We start from the raw sequence: 23,117 nt of genomic DNA, 5'->3' as shown, positions 1-23,117 counted from the left end.
AGGTGTAAGAGCCTTCTTCCCGCTGTGCCGCCACCCCCCCGTCACACCCCACCAACAACCTGGGATGGCAGGTCCAAAGGTGCCAGCTCTGCTGCTTCTGCTCTGCTACCAGCCCTAGGTGTAAGAGCCTTCTTCCCGCTGTGCCGCCTCCCCCAGCCTCCTGAATAGCCACCCGCTCCTGCTCTTGACCCTCTGCAGCCCAGTCCCCGACCACGCAGCCACAGCGACCTTGTTAAAATGTAAATCAGACCATGGCATCCCTCTGCTCAAATTCCTTTAATGGCTTTTCATTGCACTTAGAACCAAACCCCTTGCAAGTGACAGAAAACACAACTTAAACTGGCTTAAATGATAAAGAGTAATTTATTGATAGCAAAATGGCTGAGGCTGCCGTCTGCCTCGCAGTTCACATCTCAATATCCAGCGCAGCCTTTTTCTAAGGGCCGCAAAGGGGCTGCATAGGCTGGCAGCAGCCTGGCTGCTCGGTGGGTTCCTCTGTCCCTAGGGGCTCTGTCCTCCTAGAGGGTTCCCTTTGGTCCCCTCACTGCAGTGGCTACCTGCCTCTCCCATTCCTTCTCTGCACCCCAGATCTCCCTGCAGCCCACCACCCACCCTCAGCCTCTGTTTGTCCTGTCCCAGGCCCCTGCTGTGAGCTGAGCAGCATTTCACTGTTGTACATCCCCTAGCCAGGCTCCAGGAGGGTGTGCCTGCTGTGCCCCTCCCTATCCTGTCTCTGCCCTCACCTCTTATAGGCAAGGGGCCTGCACAGAGATGCCAGTGTCCCCCCACCCCCCATGAGGGGCTCACTCTTTATTAGTGTGTGTGTCTGTCCACATCGACCACCTAACGGTACCACATGGGGACATGTTCCTTCTAGTAAAGAACAGCTAGGGCCAGGCGTGGTGGCTCACGCCTATAATCCCAGCACTTTGGAAAGCCAAGGTGGGTGCGTCATGAGGTCAAGAGTTTGAAACTAGCCTGGCCAACAAGGTAAAATCCCATCTCCACTAAAAAAAAAAAAAAATACAAAAACTAGCCAGGTATGGTAGCACATACCTGTAATCCCAGCTGCTCAGGAGGCTGAGACAGGAGAATTGCTTGAACCCGGGAGGTAGACGTTGCAGTGAGCCAAGATCGTGCCACTGTAGTCTAGCCTGGGTGACAGAGCAAGACTCTGTCTCAGAAAAAAAAAAAAGAAATGAACAGCCAGGAAACAGGCATCCTTCTGAGGCCCCCTGATCCCACAGCTGCCTGGGATGACAAAGCCAGGAAGAGAGGAGCTCTGGTCATGCGTGAGGCACTGTGTCCTGGGCCTGTCTGAGGCTAGACCAAGCCTGCCCGAGTCCATGCCAGCCCCGTGTATCAGACAGGCACTGTATGGTCTCAGACTCTCATGGGGAACATGTGCCCCTGAGCAGAAGTGCTCTCCTGTGCAAAACAGCCCTCTCTCCCCAGCAGATTCGGCCCTCTCTGCTGAGCGAGTGTGATGGATTACTTCATCTCTCTGGACTTCAGGGTTTTCTGTGTAAAACAAAGAGGCCTCGGAGCTGGGGTAGGTGGCCCCATGGACACATGTGCCTCTGCTCTGGGTGTTTGCTCTGGAGCTCCCATACAGGTAGCAGAAAGCTTCCCTCTCCAAAATCCTCCCTGCTGCCATCAGAGGTCTCTTCCCAAAATGTCAAAAGGATCATGTCATATCATTCACGCTCTTAAAACCCAGTGCTTAGAAGAGAAAGTCTGAATCCCTCAGCAAGGCTGTGGGGACAGGGTGCCTCTGTAGCCTCATCTCCTCCCACTCCTGCAAGCTGATGGCCAGCTGAGCATGGCACCCTGCCCTTCTCTGACCACACCCCCTGTCCCCAGGCCACCACGCCTTTGCTGGGGCCGCCCCTCTGCTTGCAATCCCCATGCCTCTTTGCCCCATGTCTCCACTTGCACAATCTACCTTGTAAGCAAGCCTCTCCCCACATAGCCCCCAGGCATCCTTGCCTCCCCCACCCCCAGATCAGAATTCAAGACCCCTCACTAAGCATCCATGATACTGGGTCCTCTCCTCTACTCCTGCTGTAGCCAGTACTTATTGCGTGGCACACATGGTGTCTATTTTCACAGTTCGAGAGCCCCCGGGGGCCAGGCAGCGCAAAGGAGACATCGTGGGCCTCAGAGTCCAGCAGGCCTGCAATCACTTCCGGCTGAGTCACCTAGCAGCGCCAGTAACAGGTGATGGCTGTCACACACAGGCTTTAGGCAGGGTGCCCATGCCTGCATTCTCCCAGCGTCATTCACCCTGTGGACGGCAGTTCCCATGTGTGCCCTCCCACGGGCACCCTGTGAGTCACCAGGCCGGGCAGCCCCGCCCACCATGGCAGGTACCCAGCAACCCTAGGCTGCAGACTCCCCTCGAACCTGGCATGTTTATCCCGCTAATGAGTTCTTGAAGCTCTAACAAGGCTCTTTCCACCGAGCAGGTTCAGTAACAGATTCTTATAAAAAATAAATTCAGCACATTAAACCCAGATTTCAGCATATTAGTAGACACATGGGAAGGGGCCTGAATTTACCAAACACTAGGCAGCTGCTGTCTTTTAATTAAAAAATAATGATGACAAGCTCATGTAATGTCTGGTCCCTCCCTAAGAAAGATTTTCTGATTTATGTCAGACGTTTCCATGGGAAAACCAAGTGTTTATGTCAGGACAAAATAAAAAATCCCAGAATGTCTGGAAACAAGAAGTCTTCCCTGCTTAGCTCCTCTGGTGCCAACGCCTCAAAGACCTTCTCCCTCCTTTGATCTGACTGCTGCCTTGAAGGGGCCGGTGAGACTCTTCCCGTGTGGGCATGTGATTCCCTGCTGACCAGAGTCTAAAGGAGCCCCACTGTAGCTCACCACACTTTTCACTCATCCCTCTGTCCCTCCACCCATGCAGCCACTCGGCCACCTGCTGAGGTCACTGTGTGCTAGGAGTGAGACATCCACAGATGCCCAAGACAAGGTCTCAGAGTCTAAGATGCTCAGAGTCTAAGATGCTAAGATAGAGGAGTGCCCAGGGTACCCTGGAGGCAGAGAGGAGGGTGACTGTCCAGGGCAGGCTCCCAGGAGAGGCGCTGTGGAAGGGAGGACCACTGAGCTGGCTCCTGAGGATGAATGGAGGGAAGAGAGGGAAGGGGACTTCAAGTGGAAGGGACTACCCATGCAAAGGCACTGAGGCTTGCAAGACAGAAGGGTGTGGAGGAAGCACTGCAGAGCCCAAGGGGCAGGGTGCCGGGGAGGCACACGGAGCTCTGCATGCACGAGGCTTTTAAGCTGGACTGTCAGGCAATACCAGCCACCCCCCCACCTTGCTGTTCTTAAGCTGCGCTCAGCCCCAGAACCTGGTGGGATTAGAAAGGAACCAAAGCCGTATTTGGTTTCTCTAGCAAGATTATGAATCACCTTCTTGCATTTCCATTTCATGCCCAGTTCAATGAAGCCTGAAGCTCCCCACAAATGCCATCCTTACTCCCAGTAGCCACACAGTGGGAGGGGACTTGAGGAGGTGGGCGGGGCGTCTGTGACTCAGGAAGGAAGGGGAGTGACCTACTAAAGAACTCAAGGCTAATGAGGGAGCTGAGCCAGAAGCCTGCTCCAGGCCCTCTCCACACGCTACACGGTCCCTAGACTCCATCCTTCACACTCTGGGACGGGACTCCCATAGGGACATGCCGTGCCCAGCCTCTCACAGTGCAGGACTCCCATCCAGACTGCATCCCCATTCCTCTAGGTGGATCTCTAGGAAGAAGCCATCAGGCTGCTGCAGGACAGGCACAGAAGCCATGTCTCCCTAGCCAGCGGTGCAGTCTCCACCACCTAGAAGGGCACAGGTAGGTACCATCCCTTGAGAAGTCCTTTGCCATTCCAGAGAGAATCCTTCCAAACTGAAAAATGCCCCTGACCACTTTTCCAGAGCAGATCTCGTTTTGGCCTGTCTCCCTCAAGGTGCAGTCCTGAGAACTAACCCGGGACTGTAAGGGAGACGGCAGGAGCAAACCCACAGCAACTGGGGGCCAACCATTTCAGCAGGAATGGCAGGGCAAATGTGGCAAGGGCTGCTTTGCAAGGAGGGTCCTTGCTGCTAAAATCTCTTGTCTCCTCCTCACAGAAGTTTTCCCGTGGAGGATGCAGCCCTACAGAGAATGGCTGTGTCTCAGGGCCAACACCTGACCCACTCACAAAGACCACGGACTCTTTGTTCATAGGCCACAGAGACAGCAAAGGGAGAAACCAAGGGTACCCAGCCACACCCATGGGTACTGACCCACAAAGCAGAAGCCAGGAGAGGTATGAAGCAATCCGGCCAGAGCGGGAAGGGTGGGGCCTGGGTGCCGCCCTTGGCTGGCTCTGCACCATGCAGGAAAGCACTCAGTACACAGCACACTCCCTGCAGTTCTCAACAACTCTTTCTCACTCTTCATAAAGCCTGAGTTAAAGAACCTCTAGGTGCTGTTATCCAAAGATCCCTAAAACCGGTGCACCCTACCTGACAATTATAATCAAGATTTCTGGATTCCAGGGCAGGCGAAACTCAATCAACCATTCTCCTCCCTTTCATTCAAAATCCATTGCCACTGCTGTTTCACACAAGAAAGAGGGAGTTAAGAGCCTGGGCCCTAGAGTCAAATGGTGTATATTAAAATCCCATCACTTCCTGGCTGTGTGACCTTTGCCAAGTTACTTAACCTCCCTGCGTCTGTTTCCCTCATACATAAAAGAATGGTTAATAATAATAGCATGTCAAAACACTTAGACTAGTGCTTACTATAACACGACAATTACTCATTCTGTGTCAGTTACTATTGTTATTGATAGTGGGCTACACGGTAGGATTGTTGGCAATTTCCACCCTCTTACATTTGCTTCACCGTATTTTTTAAACGCTCTTCAATGAGCACACATCATCATTTTATAACAAGAAAAAAAAATGTATCTTAGGAAAATAGCCTTCAATTAAATTCACTTAATATAGTTTCAGCCAAATGAACACTCTAACGACTAGAGATAAGGCGGTTTTGAGGGAAAGAGCTCCATTTCTGGTTGGACTACATAAGGATGTGTAGGAAGAAACGCACAAAAGTGCTCAAAGCTGCGGCTGAACAGTGGTAGCCCTGCAGAGAGCCACAGGAAACCGACCCCACACGCCAGGCCTGGAGGTCCCCTGGTTTGCTCACCCCTCTCAGACTCAGTGACAACGCCCTCAACACGGCCAAGGGAGACAGCAACACCCAAGCTGCATGAGGGGATCACTGCAGCAGAGAGAGCTGACCCTGTCTCTGGCCAGCTGTGAGGCTTTCAGCCAGCTGTGCAAGCTCCCGGCCTCAGTTTCCCCATTCACAAATTAGGAACCCTGTAGCACAGGGTTGTTGTGACAATGGACCACACCAAGCACACGCTGGGAGCCTAGGCTGTGCTCAACATGCCTCAGTTTCCCCTTCCTCTAGGTCTTCCATCTCTTTACAGTCCTTTTGTGAAAAGGGACTGTAAGAAGGTCTTCTTTTCTCCACATCCTCACCAATTCTTGTTATCTTTTGTCTTTTTATTATGGCCATCCTAACTGTTGTAAAATGTCACCTCATTGTGGTTTTCATGTGTTTCCCTGGTGATTAGCAATGTTAAGCATCTTTTCATATGTCTGTTGGCTATTGATGTATCTTTGGAGAAATGTCTATTCAGATCCTCTGCTCATTTTTTAATTGGGTTATTTTGCTGTGAAGGAGTTCCTTGCATATTTTGGGTATTAATCCCTTATCAAATATATGGCTTGCAAATATTTTCTCTCATGCCATAGGTTGCCTTTTCATTTTGTTGATTGTTTCCTTGGCTGTGCAGAAGCTTTCTAGTTGGATGTAGTTCCACCTGTTTATTTTTGCTTTTGGTGCATATGCTTTTAGTGTCATATCCAAAAAATCATTGGCAAGACCAATGTGAAGGAATATTTTCCCTATGTTTTCTTTTAGGAGTTTTATGATTTCAGGTCTTATGTTTAAGTCGTTAATCTAATTTCAGTTAATATTTATATATGGCATAAGATATGGGTCCAATTTCATTCTTTTGCATGTGAACATTCAGTTTTCCCAACACCATTTATTAAAGAGATTGTCCTTCCTCATTGCATATTCTTAGTGCCTCTGTTGAATATTAATTGACCATATATGATGTGGGTTTATTTCTGGGCTTTCTATTCTGCTCCATTGGTCTATGTGTCGGTTTTTATGCAAGTACCATATTGTTTTAACTACTATAGTTTGTAATGTAGTTTGAAATCGGGAAGTATGATGCCTCCAGCTTTGCTTAAGACTGCTTTGGCTATTTGAGGTATTTTATGGTTCCATATGCAGTTTAGGATTTTTTTTTCTCTTTCTGTTAAAAAAATGCCCTTGGAATTTTGGTAGGGAATACATTAAATCTGTAAATCTCTTTGAGTAGTATGGACATTTTGACAATATTAATTTTTCTAATCCATGGGATATCTTCCAAAACATGGGATACCTTTCCATTTATTTTCTCAGTTAAGAGTATTTTTTCTCCAGAGGCTGAGGCAGGAGAATTGCTTGAACCCAGGAGGTGGAGGTTGCAGTGACCCAAGATTGCACTACTGCACTCCAGCCACTGCATTCCAGCCTGGCAACAGAGCAAGACTCTGTCTCAAAAAAAAAAAAAAAAAAAAAAAAAAAAAAGAGAGAGAGAGTATTTTTTGGTGGGGCGCAGTGGCTCATACCTGTAATCCCAACACTTTGGGAGATCAAGGCAGGTGGATTGCTTGAGCCCAGGAGTTCAAGACCAGCCTAGGCAACATGGTAAAATTCCAACTCCACAAAAAATAGAAAAATTAGACGGGTATGATGACACACACCTGTGGTCCCAGCTACCTAAAGGCTGAGGTGAGATATTGCTTGAGCCCAGGAGGTCGAGGCCACAGTGAGCCATGGTCACACCACTGCACTCCAGTCTGGACAACAGAGCAAGACCTTATCTCAGAAAAAAAAAAAAAAAAAAAAAAAAAAAAGACACCTACCTGTTATGGCCGTTTTGGTTGCAACAGTTTAACCAGGTCAATTGACAAACATTATTGAAGACATACTCAAAAGACTTACTCAGAAATAGATAGGACAGCTCCTGCCCTTAAGAAGTACCTCATCTTCTGGGTGAAAAGGACACAGGAATAGTTTCAACAGACTGTGTGATAAATGTGCCAATACAACTGTTCAAAGTCTGATGTTGGCTCAAAGGAGGGGGCAATCAGCTCTGCTCTGAGGGAACGGATCGACAAAGACTTGAGCTGGGTCTTAGAGCATGAGCAGGGGTTCAGCAGGTGGGCACAAAGGCAAAGACAGAGCTGCACTGGCAAGGACCCAGATGTGTGAACTAGCACAGCACATTCTGGTAGCTGCCCCTCAGTCCAGAGCCAGGGCCCAGGCTGCAGAGGTGGTAAAAATATGCTGGAGACAGGGGCTGGGGGAGGTTGGGTAGGGCCACGTGTAGCAGACAAACAGCTGTTTTTTGTTTTGTTTTTAAGAGACAGGGTCTCACTCTGTCACCCAGGCTGGAATGCAATGATATGTGATCATAGCTCTCTGTAACCTTCAACTCCCAGGCTCAAGAGATCCTCCCACCGCAGCTTCCCAAAGTGCTGGGATTACAGGCATGAGCCACCGTGCCCAGCTGTTCTTGATATTTTTTGAGGCCAAAGTCCTCTTTGAAAATCTGATAAAAGCTATTGACCTTGTACCCAAAAATGCCTATACTATATTCACAACTTTGCATATAACTCAAGAGGCTTCCCACCCCTCAACTCTACCAATGACTTACTGGGTGTTAGTGAGTCCCAGATTTTTTGTTGTTTGTTTTGAGGCTTTTTGAGACTGAGTCTTGCTCTGTCGCCCAGGCTTGGGCACAGTGGCATGATCTTGGTTCACTGTAACCTCTGCCTCCTGGGTTCAAGCGATTCCCCTGTCTCAGCTTCCTGTGTAGCTAGGATTACAGGCACACACCACCACACCCAGCTAATTCTGCATTTTTAGTAGAGACAGGGTTTCGCCATGTTGGCCAGGCTGATCCCAAACTCCTGACCTCAACTAATCCGCCCACCTGTGCCTCCCAAAAGGCTGGGATTAAGGCATGAGCTGCCATGCTCGGCCAAGCCCCAGGTTTTTGGTTTTGTTTTGTGACAGAGTCTTGCTTTGTCACCAGGCTGGAGTACAGTGGCTCGATCTCAGCTCACTGCAGCCTCTGCCTCCAGGGTTCAAGCGATTCTCCTGCCTCAGCCTCCCAAGTAGCTGGGACTATAGGCACACGCCACCACACCCAGCTAATTTTTGTATTTTTAGTAGAGATGGGGTTTCACTATGTTGACCATCTCTTGACCTCGTGATCTGCCACTTTGACTTCCCAAAGTGCTGGGATTACAGATATGAGCCTCCACACCTGGCCTAACCCCAGATTTTAACCCCCCAGTGAGGATCCTAAGGAAGAAGCCCTGGCAATATGCCCTGTCCCTCTGCCAGACCTGTCAGATGGCTCAGACCCTGCACTCTGTGGTTTGAACAATTAATCCCTAAAAGCATCCCAGTGCACTTTCCCACACCCAAGCTGCCCTGCTCTTACTCAGTCGCTGCCCCGGACTGTGAAGCCTTTCGGTGATGCTTCCCCAGAGGCCTGGAAGAGGCTCCTGAAACCTGGCGGCCACCCTGTGAGCACTTTTCTCATCATTTATATAGATGCTCAATAAACCTGGGCCAGCACCAGCCCAGGAAGCACTCGCTTCTTGGTCCCATCAGTCCCACCATTCACTGCCTGTCACCAAATGGTTTCTCCACTTGTGACAAAGTCTTAGCCCCAGTCCCAGGGTAACTCAATTATTTTAACAACGCCTTTGGTGGGTAACCTTGAAAAGGCCTTTGAAAACCAAGCAGATTATAGTTCCTGGTTCCCTTTATCCGGCTGCCTATTTAGCTCTCCAGGAGCTCCATTAAACCATTCTGGCACACATTTTCTTTGCAGAAACCCACCGTCCAGCCCCCAGTGGAGGCATTTTGCTTATGCGTTTGGTGACCCTATTCAGCTGGGAGGCACTGACATGGCTTTAAATATTTAACCAGTTTAAAAACATTAGTAATGGCAATAACTGTGCTGATGGCAGCTCAAATTAAACTCCAGATCAAATAAGATTTGTTGAAACTAAAATACTAATTAACTCCCTGGCCAGCTTCCTTCACAGGAGATGGCCACAAGGGGCAGCTGTGTGTCCTGGGAAGAGCACTGAACTTAGAGTCCATCTGCAAAGGGGGAAATAGTGCTTGTTTTCATCATGTTGCTGTGAAAAGCAAATAAGATCATGTTCGCAAAAGTTGTTCCTTTTGTGACCTATTATGAAGTGTTTACAAACATAAGGGATCCTTATCATTGATAGTGAAAGTTGCTCCCAGCTCGTCCTCAGGGGTCTGCCCTGGGATTTGCCAGACCTATTCAGAAACTCTGAGGACAAAGGGAACACAAGTTGGGCAATAGGCCCAGGTCTGTCCCACAGCCCCCCCAAAACCACCCTGCATCACCAAAGGGGCTGTCCTCTCCTCCTGCAGGGAGCAAGCTGGTCCCTTTGAGGGGTACCTTCCCCTAGTAGAGTGTTCCCTGTGCTGCCTCCAAAACCTTAGAGAGCTCACCCCAGCTGCAGTCTCGGCTGAGTGCCTCTCACTTGATTTGGAAGTGGCCCTGGCCTTGGGTACACCCAAGAACCTTTGGGGACGGGTGGTCAGCACTATTTTTCTTCTCTCACATAGAATTTCCCAGCCTGGAGAGCAAAGAGAGGAGAAATGTCCAACCTGGTCCCTGGCCCAGCAAGGACCCTAGGCCTTCTCCCTGGTACCTCCCTGGGGAAGATGCCAATCACCCCTGAGATACAGTCAGAGCCCTCAGCCCCCAGCCTGGCCTCAGCAGAATCACCCTATAGACTTCCTTGTCAATGTGTTGCATTGGCTTGCCAATGCACAAACCCAACCCTTTCCTTCTCCTGACCTCCTCCTCCTCTGAGAACAGACAGGTATTTACCCAGAAGGGCTGCCGGTTTCAAGATCTCAGACCAGCAGCAACCCTGAGAACTTCGCCTGTCTCTGCACTTCAGGCAGAGAAGGGACCTGAAGCAGTCTGCCCAGCCAACTCCAAGTGGCCAGGAAGCCAATGATAATGGCTAATGCAATACATGCAATTTCATTACCGATGTGAAAAGTGATTCTAACTCATGGAGAAAGAAAAGGGAAATCTGCTTAGAATGTTAAGTCTCAAGGATTTGGAATGGTTGGATGTGCCTGTGCTGGGAGAGTGGGCCTTTTACAACGTACACCTCCTGGGGAGAGCATCAGACACTTGTCTGGTGGAGCAGGGGTTGGGGATCCCCTGGACATTCTTGCGTTCCCTGAAGTTCCCCACCTGTAGCCAACTACTGTTTTCCCCTCTTTCTTCCCCAGGAGGAGATGCCATCTCCAGAAAGAGGTCCTCCCACTGCCCTGACACCCAAGTGATGCGCCGCCCTGTCTTGGAAAGCAGCCCCGTCCTGGGGACAGGCACACAGCGGGAGGGATGGGATGTGTACCGCTCCAGAGGCCGTGAGCAGATTAGGCTGGAAAGCAAGCATCTTCATATTCCTAAAGAAAGACTTCTGTCCTCGTTAGAAAGCACAATATAAGAAAGTCTGTGGCTGTGACACACTTTTTTTTTTTATTAAGGCTAAATAACTAAGACAAGGTTTTTATTTAAACCTCGGCCACTGCCACACGTCATGAACTTGCCACGCGGTTTTTCTTGTTGTAAGATATAGACACTTCCCTGCCCCCCACCCCAGGTCCATCCCCTCCACAACGAAAACTCATTCAAGGTCTGTTTGTTGGATTTGTTTGTTTTTTTTTTAAGAACAAGCGAGTATGTGTTCCAACCTGTACACAGAAGAACATGTATTTCTTCTACAACGGATCCCCTCATTCACAGCTGAGCATCTACTTTGTGGGTAGCACGGGGCCAAGACTAAGACTGTAGGTAAAGGAAGCTGCACAGCACCACAGGGAGGAAGGCTCACGCCCATCCACAGTGCACCGTGATCGCCTGCCACACAGGCGGGTGCAGAGCGTCTGCAGGCCTAAGAAGAGGGAATGATTAATTCTGCCTGAGGGTTTCGGGGGAGACTCTAGGAGGCAAGTGTGTTTGCCTCCTTCACTGTGGGCTTCCAGGTAGGACTCCCCCAGGCAGTACAGAAGCTGCCTGCTGAGATCCCAGAGATCTCATTTGCACACACCCATCTATCTGGCTCCTGTTCATGCCCAGTAAAGAAAAGGAGACATCCCTATTAAGGATGGTAGTTTTTACTTTGAAGATTCCTAGGAGGCTGAGGCCCTCTGCAGACTTTAAACATCGTCTCTGAGCTTCCGCCTCTGACCACAACCCCAAGCCCCTCATGCTTCCCAATCGCTCATTCCTAAACAACCTGTGGGCCAGGTCAGGAGGGGATGTGCAACCCTGGAAAAGACAAGGAGGGGTCCTGTGTGTTGGGGGCAAACGTGTTGGGAGATTAGCTGGAGGCAAAGAGTAAGGGACAGCAATATAAATAAGCTAGGCTCTCCTGTGGCCCCTGAGTCTTTGAATCAGTTACCCTGAGCCCTCTGTCTTTTGGGGACGCCTCCCAGGAAACAGGCAGCAGCTCCCTCGCCCTCTTGCCAGCCATCTTTTGAAAGAACTGTGAATTTTATCAATGCATCTCAGACAGAGGCCCTGCACGCTGTGCACAGCGCACCCGCTCACCGGGTGGAGCGTGGGTAGCGCACTCTAGGCCTCCACCCCTGGAGGCCTCCTTAGCAGGGGTCTGGGCCAGGCCGAGGTGGTAGTCAGCCTGCCTCCAAGTCCTCCGCCAGTCAGGCCTCCAGTGCTCTGTTTATGTAACTGACTTTTTAGAACTCTAGATGCAGGACTCTTCCTTTGCTGGTGGTTAATTCCATCTTGTTGGTGTGAGCCTATTGTTCTGCCTATTGATCACTCCCTGCTCACCGGTGGGGTAGCCTCTTTCCCCTCTGAGCCTCATATCAATTGGATAATTCACTTTCTCTCTCCTCGCCCAAGCCATTGATACACCAACCAGAACAGATCCAAGGGTGACACCAGAGACCCAAGGGAAGGGCTCAGTTAATATCTGTCACATGATTAGGCAAGTACGTGAATAAAGCAACAGATGAATGTGACCTCTCTCCAGGCCCACCCTGATCTGTAATCAATGCTCCAGGTCCAATTGTTCAACCAGCTCTGCATCCACCTGTCTGCAGCCCAGGGCGATGTACAGCTTTTCGCCTTTTCTGAACAGACACCGTCAGGCATTGGCTGACGGCTTGCTGAAATTAAGACACCCCTCGACTAAGAAGACCCTTAGGCATGGAAAGCTTTTGGAAAACAGAAAAGGAGGTGGTCTGGGCCCGACTTGTCCTTCAGGAACTGCTGCCGGCCCCACAAGCTCCTCGTTTCCTCAGAGCTGCAGGACCATCTGCTGCATACGCTCCTTCCAATTGTTGCAGGAAAATCATCGAACACTTACTGCTTTAGAATATTCTTTAATCTACCTTTCCCTTCTTTGCAAAAACATCTGCCTGATTTGATTTTTGGCACCTCTCACCTTCTTAGTGCCACACACAATACTTCAAGCAGGGCTTTCACCATCTTCCACTGCTCCCCTAAGCGTGACATGAGAGTTCACCTATGGCTATCTTGTCCTCTTTTTCGACCCCTTGCTTGGGCCCCACGTGGGATCCATGCAGTGAGATGGCCGGGAGGAGCCAGGCAAGCCTGCTGGGACTGTATTCGTGCACATGCATACCTATCCTGGAAAAAGTACAGTGATGCCTGCGGACTGAAGGTAGGCACAGTGTCACTGTCATATTTAAGGACTGCACGCTATGTGGGAGCAAGGTAGGAATACATGCAGCCATGCAAATGTGCACAGATATGCACATAAAAAATGCAACATGGGGCCGGGCACAGTGGCTCACGCCTGTAATGCCAGCACTTTGGGAGGCCAAGACAGGAAGATCACGAGGTCAGGAGATCAAAACCAGCCTGGATAATAGGGTGAAACCTCATCTCTACTAAAAATACAAAAATGAGCTGGGTGTGGTAGCATGCATCTGTAATCCCAGCTACTCAGGAGGCCGAGGCAGGAGAATCGCTTGAACCCGGGAGGCGGAGGTTGCAGTGAGCCAAGATCGTGCCAGTGCACTCCAGCCTGGGTGACAGAGTGAGACTCCATCTCAAAAAAGAAAAAAAAATGCAACATGCACTGAGTTGCTGCTATACTAATGCCCATGCTCAAGTAGTAAGTGTTTCATGCATTTTAACTCATTTAATCTCACTACAGTCCTTTGAGGTGAGGGGTGTAGAACTGGGACCCAGAGCTCTCCTGCCCCTTTGTCCTTTGGGGACCCTGCCCTACACACCCTGCCTGGCCAGCTCCTTCCCTCCCACATGCCCACTTTTAGGCTGTTCCAGCACTCTGATGCCTGGACAGTGTCACCACCCTGCCCTGAGCACTGCTCCAGGATCCTGGGTGGGGGTCCTGGCCTGCTCCCTACCCCCTCCTTTTCAGGCTTTTCCAAACTCCTTCTCCATCCCTCCCTCCCTCTCACCTCCCCCTTCACACTCCTTTCTTCCTTCCTTGAGACCACTAAGGCCATGGTGTGGCCATGCCCCCAAGCCCTCCCCAACCCTCCCTACAAAGATCTGCAGGCAACTCACCCTTCCTTCCCGTCCCAGGAGGTTCTTCTCTGGATCCCCCACCTCTTCAGTGCCCCCATCGGCCCATCCAGCAGGCTCTCTCCCGCGTGTGCTGGAGCCCGCTCAGACAGGCTCACAAGAGTGGGCCGTGCACACCTCTTCCCAGCTCCACATTTAGTGACGTCACGCTGGTGGCTTAAAACTGGCCATGGTCTTTACACCGCGGAGACCAGCAAAGCCTGCGGAGTCAGGGCTTCCCCCAGGAGAGCCCGCTGTTGAAGACCAGCCAGCTTACTCCAGGGAGTAAACTCGCCTACGGCAACCAACCATCAGGTTTGCCTGGGATCCTCTTGGGTTTAGCACTGAAGTCCCGTGTCTTAGGAAGCCCCTTGGAGCTGGACAAACCAGGACGGCTGGCCACCCTAACCTCCTCATCCCTGCTGGGTGCCCCAGGTTGGGAAGCAAATCTCTGCCTCTGCTCCCAAGGATTTTCCTGGTCTCTCTCCAGCTGGGCTGCAAAGGCCATCTATCCCCATGTCCCCTCTGGGCCTGTCCGATGCTCTTCTACTACTGCAGTCACCTCCTTCCCACACCCAGGAAGAGTACCAATGAACTCAAAGTTGCCAAATCCACCAGACACTGTTTGGCTCTTACGGTACTTACTGAAGTGCCCTCCACCTGGACTCTCCCCCATTCTACCTGGGTTTCTGGGCAACCTCTCTCCTGGGTGTGCTACCGTGGCTGCTCCTCCTGGTCTCTTTTGTGGACTCAGGCCCCAGTGTGTGTGGTTCTCAGAGCTCTGTCGTCGGCTCCTCTCTTGTCACATTAAACATTCTTTCAAGGGGAGCTCATCCAAGCCCCTGTACCCACTACCTGCCCTAATTTCAAAATCCCCAGCCCCAGCCCTTGTCTCTGTCCTGGGCTCTGGGTGTGTACATTCAATTCCACATGGATGTCCCTCAGTCACTTCCAAGCCAACCAGTCTATAATGAAACTGAATCCATCACCTGCTTCTGTAATCTGGTTCTCCCATCTCCAGTGTCTTGGTAACTGACTCCAAACTGCTCCCATGAAGAATCTGAGCTTCATGTAAATACCTGCCTTCCACCCACCACCCATCGCCCATACCCACTGCCCCTGGGTGTCCTGCAATGCCATGTCCTTCATGCTTCCGGGCTCATACTCCCCTCTGTACCCCGGTGCCTGGGCCTTCTGGTGGGATCACTGCCAGGCTCAGAGGGTGCCTCCGTGCCTCCGGCCTATGTTGTCAGGGCCGCCATCCTCCACATTACAGCCAGAGTGATTATTTTAATTTTTGAAAATAAACCTGGTCAAGCTATTTTTCTGTTTAAAATTTTTCAGTGGCTCTCAGTTGCTTTCTGGGCAAAGTTAAAACATTTTTGTTTTCGTTTTTGTTTTTTTGAGACAGAGTCTTGCTCTGTCACCCGGCCTGGAGTGCAGTGGTGCCATCTTGGCTCACTACAACATCTGCCTCCCAGATTCAAGTGATTCTCTGCCTTAGTCTCCCGAGTAGCTGGGATTACAGGCACGCACCACCAAATCTGGCTAAGTTTTGTATTTTTCATAGCGTCGGGGTTTCTCCATGTTGGCCAGGCTAGTCTCAAACTCCTAGCCTTAAGTGATCCCACCTTGGCCACCCAGAGTTCTGGGATTACAGATGTGAGCCATCACACTCAGCCAAATTAAAAATTTTTAATATACACATAAGACCCTCCATAACCCAGCTCTGCAGGGATGCCCCAGTGACCCAACCCTTCGTGTAACCTCCGTGAGCCAGACAGCAGCTGAGAGGCAGCAGGGGCACCAAGGGAGCCAGCACCACTGAATCAGACTGTCTGGGCCCATATCTCCAGGCTCAGCTATTAAATGGGGTGTTAGCAATACCTGCATGCAGGGTGGTTATAAGGACTAAGCTAGGTATGCAAGGAAAGCCCCAGAACCCTGCCCAATGCTTAGTGAGTGTGCATCGGATTATCATTATTGTAGGTATTGTTAACCCTCACCTTATTCTCTGCCATCTCTCACTCCAGAAGTCCCCTCTTACCCCCCTGTGACATGTGCTTTTCCTTCTGCTAGCTAGGAAGCTCTTGCCCTTTCCTTTGCCAGGCTAATTCTTCCCTGTTTCTTGAAATGCAGTTCCAATTGCAGCGCAGGTTACTCCTCCTCCAGGAAGCCTTCTGTGCTGCCAAGTCTGATTTTATCATTTTCTTCCATGTCTCTGGGGCCCCTACATTGGCCTGCACCTTGGCATATCACACTGCATTGCATCATCTGTTTACTTCTCTGTCCCCACGACGAAGTGCTGAACTCAGGAATGTGTCCCCTTAGTGCTGAACACAGGGCCTGGTGTAGAGTTGGTGCCCCCCCAAAAATTCCCCCTGAATAGATGGATGAATGAATGAATGAAGCAAGCAGCCCCACCAGGCTCATCCCCTAAGTCTCCAGGCATGCCTTCCCACTCCCTTACAAGGAAAAGCCCAAAGCATCTAAATCCCCAAAAGAAAGGGGACAAAGACAAGCGACTCTGTCTTTGTCCTGAGTCTCCAGATACTTCAGAAAACTCTGCTTGAGGGATGAGTCACAGAAATCCACTTGGGAGGGACCAGTGGCTGCAGGGAGGCCAAGGCTAGCCCCAGAAAGCACAAGATGCTAATTATGAAGCCAGGGAAATGAAACCAAGGTGTGGGGGTGGGGGGAAAGAGTCCACACTAGAGCAAGAAAAACAAAGCAAAGCGAGCAAACTATTTAAGCAGTCAGCCAAGGCTCAGAGGGGGAAGGACAGATTAAATCAAACCTCTGACGGGCGATCAATGGACATTCAATTAACAGTTACAATATTACTAATTTACACAAAATGTCTAAACAATACCCTCTCCCCCTCTGAGAGGACCTTGGTTCAATGCTTCCCAGCTGCTGGGACATTGCCTGACAACACCACAGGGCCACCTGACTCCTGGGCACACCTAGGGCAGACCCCCGGGCACCCGGACAGCAGGATCAAAGGAAGCTGGGGGCGGGGTACAGCCCAGTGGGCTGTAGAGAGCTTAGCATGCAGCTGGGGGATGGACGTTCAGAGCAGCAAGGCTAGGTCACTTTGGGATCTAGGGAGGAGCAATCAAGGACTCAGAGGCACAAATCGGGACCATGCAATCACCCCTGTGCCAGCAGCCCCAGGCCCAAGTGGCTCCACCGGTGGCTGTCTTGCTGTGTGATCAATCATGCACCTGCCAGGTGCATTTCTGAATGGAGATCTATCTCCTGCCCCACATCCAGAGGTGGGAAAAAGGGGAAGGGCTCCATTTGGGAGTAAAGAGGAGAAGAAGGGATGCCACTTGCTGCACAAGGACACCCAAAGGTCACTGGTATGACATCCTTGGGCCAGAACGATGAGGTTGCAGGGTGCTAAAAGAAACAGGCAGGGCAGGCACAGTGGCTCACACCCAGGACTTTGGGAGGGCAAGGCAGGTGGGTCACCTGAGGTTAGGAGCTCAGGACCAGCCTGGCCAACATGGCAAAAGCCCATCTCTACTAAAAATACAAAAATTAGACAGGTGTGGTGCAAGCCTGCCTGTACTCCCAGCTACCCAGGAGGCTGAGGCAAGAGAACTGCTTGAACCCAGAAGGCAGAGGTTGCAGTGAGCTGAGATCACACCACTGCACTCCAGCCTGGGCAACAGAGCAAGACACTGTCACAAAAAATTAAAAAAGAAAGAAAGCAACAGGCAGAGTTCAATTGTAACCATGACCTTGGGCAGATCCCTCACTGCTCCAGTCTCAGTTTCCTGATCCAGTAACATGGGATGAGCCTGGCACCGACCCTGAGGCTGGTGTAAGCATTGGAGAGCACGTGTACAGAGCACTGGAAACTCCTGGTGTCTTTTTTTTTTTTTTTTTGAGACGGAGTTTCACTCATGTTACCCAGGCTGGAGTGCAATGGCGCGATCTCGGCTCACCGCAACCTCCGCTTCCTGGGTTCAGGCAATTCTCCTGCCTCAGCCTCCTGAGTAGCTGGGATTACAGGCATGCACCACCACGCCCAGCTAATTTTTTGTATTTTTAGTAGAGACGGGGTTTCACCATGTTGACCAGGATGGTCTCGATCTCTTGACCTCGTGATCCACCCGCCTCGGCCTCCCAAAGTGCTGGGATTACAGGCTTGAGCCACCGCGCCCGGCTCCTGGTGTCTTAATAATGATTTGGGCAGTGCTACGGAGCAGGTGCCTGTGACAGTGGCAGAGGAGCGTGAAAGAAGGAGGCGGGGAAGGAGGATGTCATTTCTCCTTCCATAAACGAACATGCATGAACCAGGTACAACAAGCTCTCAGTTGCACTCCTGACCTTTCTGGCCTTTATGGATGAATTCTGAAAGAGGCTGTAGGGTAGCATTTACACATAAGAATCACAAATTCACCCACATTTTCTAAGTCCTCCCAAAGTCCAGTGTTAAGCAAAGCAATCTCTCAAGGAAAGCATGAGAGCTGTCTCCAAATATCTGAAGGGCTGTCACGCCCTTCTGCTTAGACAGCTCCATCCTTCCCCTCCTGAGCCTAGCAAGGGGACCAGGAAGGACTCGTCACCCTCGCTCTGCAGATGAGGAAACTAAGTCCAAAGAAGTAAAATGCCTCGCTCAAAGTCACACTGTAGCAGGTCTTCTCTTTGTAAATTGACATTTTTTTCAGCTGATAATGCTCCGGAGACATGAAAGGACACAGGTGCCATCCATTGTAAGCAAGAGGGGTCTAATAATCAGAGCTCTCCTCACCCCAAAACGCCATCCCGCTCTGAGTCCCCTCCACACCCCAGGGCCATCTCTGTCTTCCTACATCACAGAACCTGTAGCACACCCCTTGGTTTTTCAGAGACTTAGAACCTTCCTATGTCTCCGAACCCCATTCTTAGCCCTGCGTGGCAGAACCCAGCACGCCCTGTAATGCCATCGTCGAAGACGGAGGCTTTTGTCTGGATCCCAGGTTTGGGACTTTGCAGGAAATGGCTGCCCAAATTAAGGATTTTAAGCACAGATGACTGAAATAGATATTTGAAAGCTATTCACCCAGCCAACAGCCACCTCCTCAGCCTGGAGATGCTGCCTCCGTTGGCAAATGTGCTTTGTGACAAGTTTTACTGTGCAGATTAGCGACTCACCAAACTGGACCAGAGTGCAGAGCTGCCCCCAGGATAATTCTCCCTACCCCCACCCCCACCCCAGCAAGGCCCCACCTTCTAGAGCCTGCAATAGCTTGGGCTCCTGTCACTCTTCTCCATGAAATATCTTTCCCCAGGAGCCTCTCCCTGCAGGCCATCGACCGATTCATTTGCTCACCATTATTTTTTAAACTCAAATTTTATTAGCAGTGGAGCATGAGTAATAAATACTAAAACACTGTTTGCACTTGAATTAGCCCTGCATGTCCTGGGACCACAGGGCTATCTGTCAAAGGCAGACGTTTCTCTACACCCGCACCTTGTGGCTGGCACACAGGCACTTCCAAGGTCAGGGACTCTCAGGCACTAAGCAAGAACAGGGGGCCTCATGGGACTCACCTGAGGCATCCTTATTCCTAAGCAGGCCACTGAGCCACTAGGAAGGAAGGGCAAGTGAAGCTGTCATGTTAGAAAAAGGAGAACGGGATTCTAACTGTACTGCTTACCAGCTGTGTGACTTGGGGCATGCTAGCCTAACCACTCTGAACTTCTGTCTCGTCTGTAAAACGGGCCAACAGCAGCTGCCTCCCAGGGTTGTTGGGGAGATTAAATGAGATGCTGGATGTGAAAGCACCTAAAAGTGAACTTGCACATAGTAGGGATGGTGGCTGAGGTGGGGAGGGCAGGTTGTGAGAGAGATTACTCCCTATCAGGAGTCATGGGATACACTGAAATCATTTCTGCCTTCTTCCACAGAAGGATAAGTGACGGACAGCACTTTTCCTGGTTCTCCCACCACTTCCGACAGGGGACCTTACATGTGTGACTATCCAGGGACATCTGAGAGACACTACTATGCTGCATTTCCGTGAAGATGTCAGGAACCCAGTGCTGTGCAAAACAGATGTGGTCACTGGTGCCCAGGCTGGGCTCTAGGCTCCTCCCTGTAGCAGCTGTTAGGGGTTCAGACTCGGAGGGTCTGAAAGGGGTCACAGCCAAAGACAATCCCTCCAATGTTGATGGGCACAGTGGCTGGGCTTGCTCCTCTCTTGGGTGCTCAATGGCTTTCCTTCTTTCAACAAATACTTGCCAAGGTCCTCCTGTAAGCCAGGCACTGTGTTAAAGCGTGGCCAGGAGTGGATGTAGTGGCCTGATGCCTGGCCTCCCACGGCTCAGTGCCGCTATGCAAGGTGTAGTGGGAATGCTCCAAAGGGAAGGAGAATTGGGGCTGCAGGAGCACAAGGGAGTGGCAGTGGGGGGGCTCATACAGGCTCAGGGAGACAACAGGAAAGGGCTTCCTGGAAGAGGAATGGAGGAGTAGTGAAGCAAGAGGAGAGGAGGTGGAAGGAGAGGTTCCAGGCAGACTGATGTGCAAATGTCTGCAGCATGTGCAAAGGCCCTGAGGCAGGAAGCCAGAGCTACCTTGGGAAACTAAAGTGCTGTAGATGGGCACCTGCTTAATAGATGGTGATATGGTTTGGCTGTGTCCCCACCCAAATCTCATCTTGAATTGTAACTCCCACAATTCCCACGTGTCGTGGAAGGAACCTGTTGGGAGGTCACTGAATCATAGGGATGGGTCTTTCTTGTGCTGTTCTCATAATAGCATCTCATGATAGATCACATGGGTCTCACAAGATCTGATGGTTTTAAAAAGGGGAGTTTCCCTGCATAAGCTCTCTTTTGCCTGCTGCCTTCCATGTAAGATGTGACTTGCTCCTCCTTGCCTTCTGCCATGATTGTGAGGCCTCTCCAGCCACGTGGAATAGTAACTTCATTAAATCCTTTTTCCTGTATAAATTACCCAGTCTTGGGTATGTCTTTATCAGCAGCATAAAAACAGACAAATACAGATGGGATCCCTAAGACAGGCTCAGAGGAAGTGTCCACCATGGTCCCTGCCCTCAGCCAGCCTCCAGGAAAACAAGGGTGACAGGACCAACATATTTAAAACAGACTTAATATATAAACAATTATAAGCAAGAAGGACTTGTTAGGCTGGGTGTGGTGGCTCACGCCTGTAGTCACAGCACTTTGGAAGGTTGAGGCAGGCAGACTGCTTGAGCTCAGTGGTTCGAGAGCAGCCTAGGCAATATGATAAAATCCCATCTATACAAAAATTTTTAAAAAGTAGCCCAGCATTGTGGCCCATGCCTGTGGTCCCACATACTCAAAAGGCTGAGGCAGGAGGATCAGCTGAGCCTGGGAGATTGAGGCTACAATGAGCCAAGATCCCGCCACTGCACTCCAGCCTGGGCAACAGAGAAAGACACTGTCTCAAAAAAATAAAATAAAATAAAAGGACTTGTTTGTAGATGAGCTCACTCTATTCGCAGCACATGTGTCCCTGCTGATGGCCAGGATAAAGCAGCCGAAGGGGTTAACCAGAGCAGGCCTCCCAGAGGAGGTGAGGCAGGCCCAGCAGGAAAAGAAGCCTCTTCCTCCAGCCCCGACTGAGACCACCAGGCCCTCGTTTTCCCCACCTGCTTGGAAACCTTGGACAACAATGAGGCTGTATCTGCTTTGCCAGCTGCATATAAATGCAAGCACAATGCCACCTCTCTCTCATCAGACAAGGCCACACGCCAGGGGTGGCTTAGTGTGAGCTAGGCTGACTGGCTCAGCCACATCACAAAGGTAACAAAAGCACCTGCCTGCCCATCTTCCTCCCAGCCCCCAGCCCACTCCTGGGGGATGAAAGTGTGAGTGTCTGGGGCACAGTTAGGTCTCCGGGAGGAGATAAATCCTCAGCACAGGCTCCGGGGAGGCAGGAGGGAACTCGCAGCAGCTCCCTGCTCCCCTCCTCTGCTGAGATAAACATTGCCTTGCTCCTTCTCTCATCAGCGGGGGTCTGTCCTGGGGGGTTTTAACTGAGTGAAACACCATCTGCCCCAGATGGGCCATCCAGCTCCCCACCCCACCCACTTCCTCCCACTCTGGAAGCATCATCTCCACCCTGGGGCCGAAGGGAGGTGAGGCTGCTCTCCACATTCCACGAAAGTTGAGGTTTGGCATGACCCCGGCATAGGCAGAGCTGAAAAGATGACACAGCCCCAGAAACCAAAGCCCTGGTGAGCCAAGGTGGGGTCAGCACAGCCCCACCTGCCTTTGCATCCTCCAGGATCCCCTGGACTGGGTGCTGGCTCTGGTCAGATCCTCTGCCACGGGTTGGCTGTGTGACTTTGGGCAACTCCTATAACCTCACTGAATCTCAGTTTCCCCACTTGTAAAATGTGAGCTGTTGAGGTTTAAATGAGAAAATGCTTCTTCTGCCTAAAATGTTTAACTATTTTTACTAACATCATTCCAGGTCTCCTCTTGGACACTTTGTCAAGTGTCTGCCCTTTAGCTATTTATAACCTGACATAACCTGACTGTGATAAGCACTTTAAAAATGATTTTTTTTTTTTTGAGATGGAGTTTCACTCTTGTTGCCCAGGCTGGAGTGCAATGGTTCACTGCAACCTCTGGCTCATTGCAACCTCTGCCTCCTAGGTTCAAGCGATTCTCTTGCCTTAGCCTTCCAAGTAGCTAGGATTACAGGCATGTGCCACCACGCCCAGCTAGTTTTGTGTTTTCAGTACAAATGGGGTTTCACCATGTTGGTCAGGCTAGTCTCAAACTCCTGACCTCAGGTGATCCACCCACCTCAGCCTCCCAAAGTGCTGGAATTACAGGTGTGAGCCACCGTGCCCGCCTAAAAATGAACTTTTAAATTGGTGTATACTGTTTACACAGAAAAGTGCACATGGTTAGGCATGGCGGCTCACGCCTATAATCCCAGCATTTTGAGAGGCCGAGGTGGGAAGATCGTTTGAGCCCAGGAGCTCAACCCTGGGCAACACAGAGAAACACCGTCTCTAGAAAGAGAAAATATAAAAAATCAGCAGGGCATGGTGCTGCACACCTGTAGACTCAGCTACTGGGGTGAGAGGGTGGGTGCTAGGGTTGGAGGATCACCTGAGCCCGGGAGATCGAGATCATGCCACTGCACTCCAGCCCAGGTGACAGTGAGACCTGACTCAGAAAAAAAGAAAAGTGCACGTAAGCGTGCAGCTCAAGGAATTTCCACAGAACCAGCTCTCGGATCACAAAACAGAGCATTATCAGTATTCTGGAAGCCCCTTCTCAGGCCTCCTGCCAAGGGTAACTGCTATCCCAGCTTCTATTACCATAGATT

The sequence above is a fragment of the Cebus imitator genome, unplaced genomic scaffold, assembly GCF_001604975.1.
Source record: "Cebus imitator isolate Cc_AM_T3 unplaced genomic scaffold, Cebus_imitator-1.0 Scaffold28, whole genome shotgun sequence".
In the NCBI taxonomy this organism is placed as follows: domain Eukaryota; kingdom Metazoa; phylum Chordata; class Mammalia; order Primates; family Cebidae; genus Cebus; species Cebus imitator.
The sequence above is the reverse complement of the archived record's forward strand: the minus strand, read 5'-3'. Positions refer to the sequence as shown.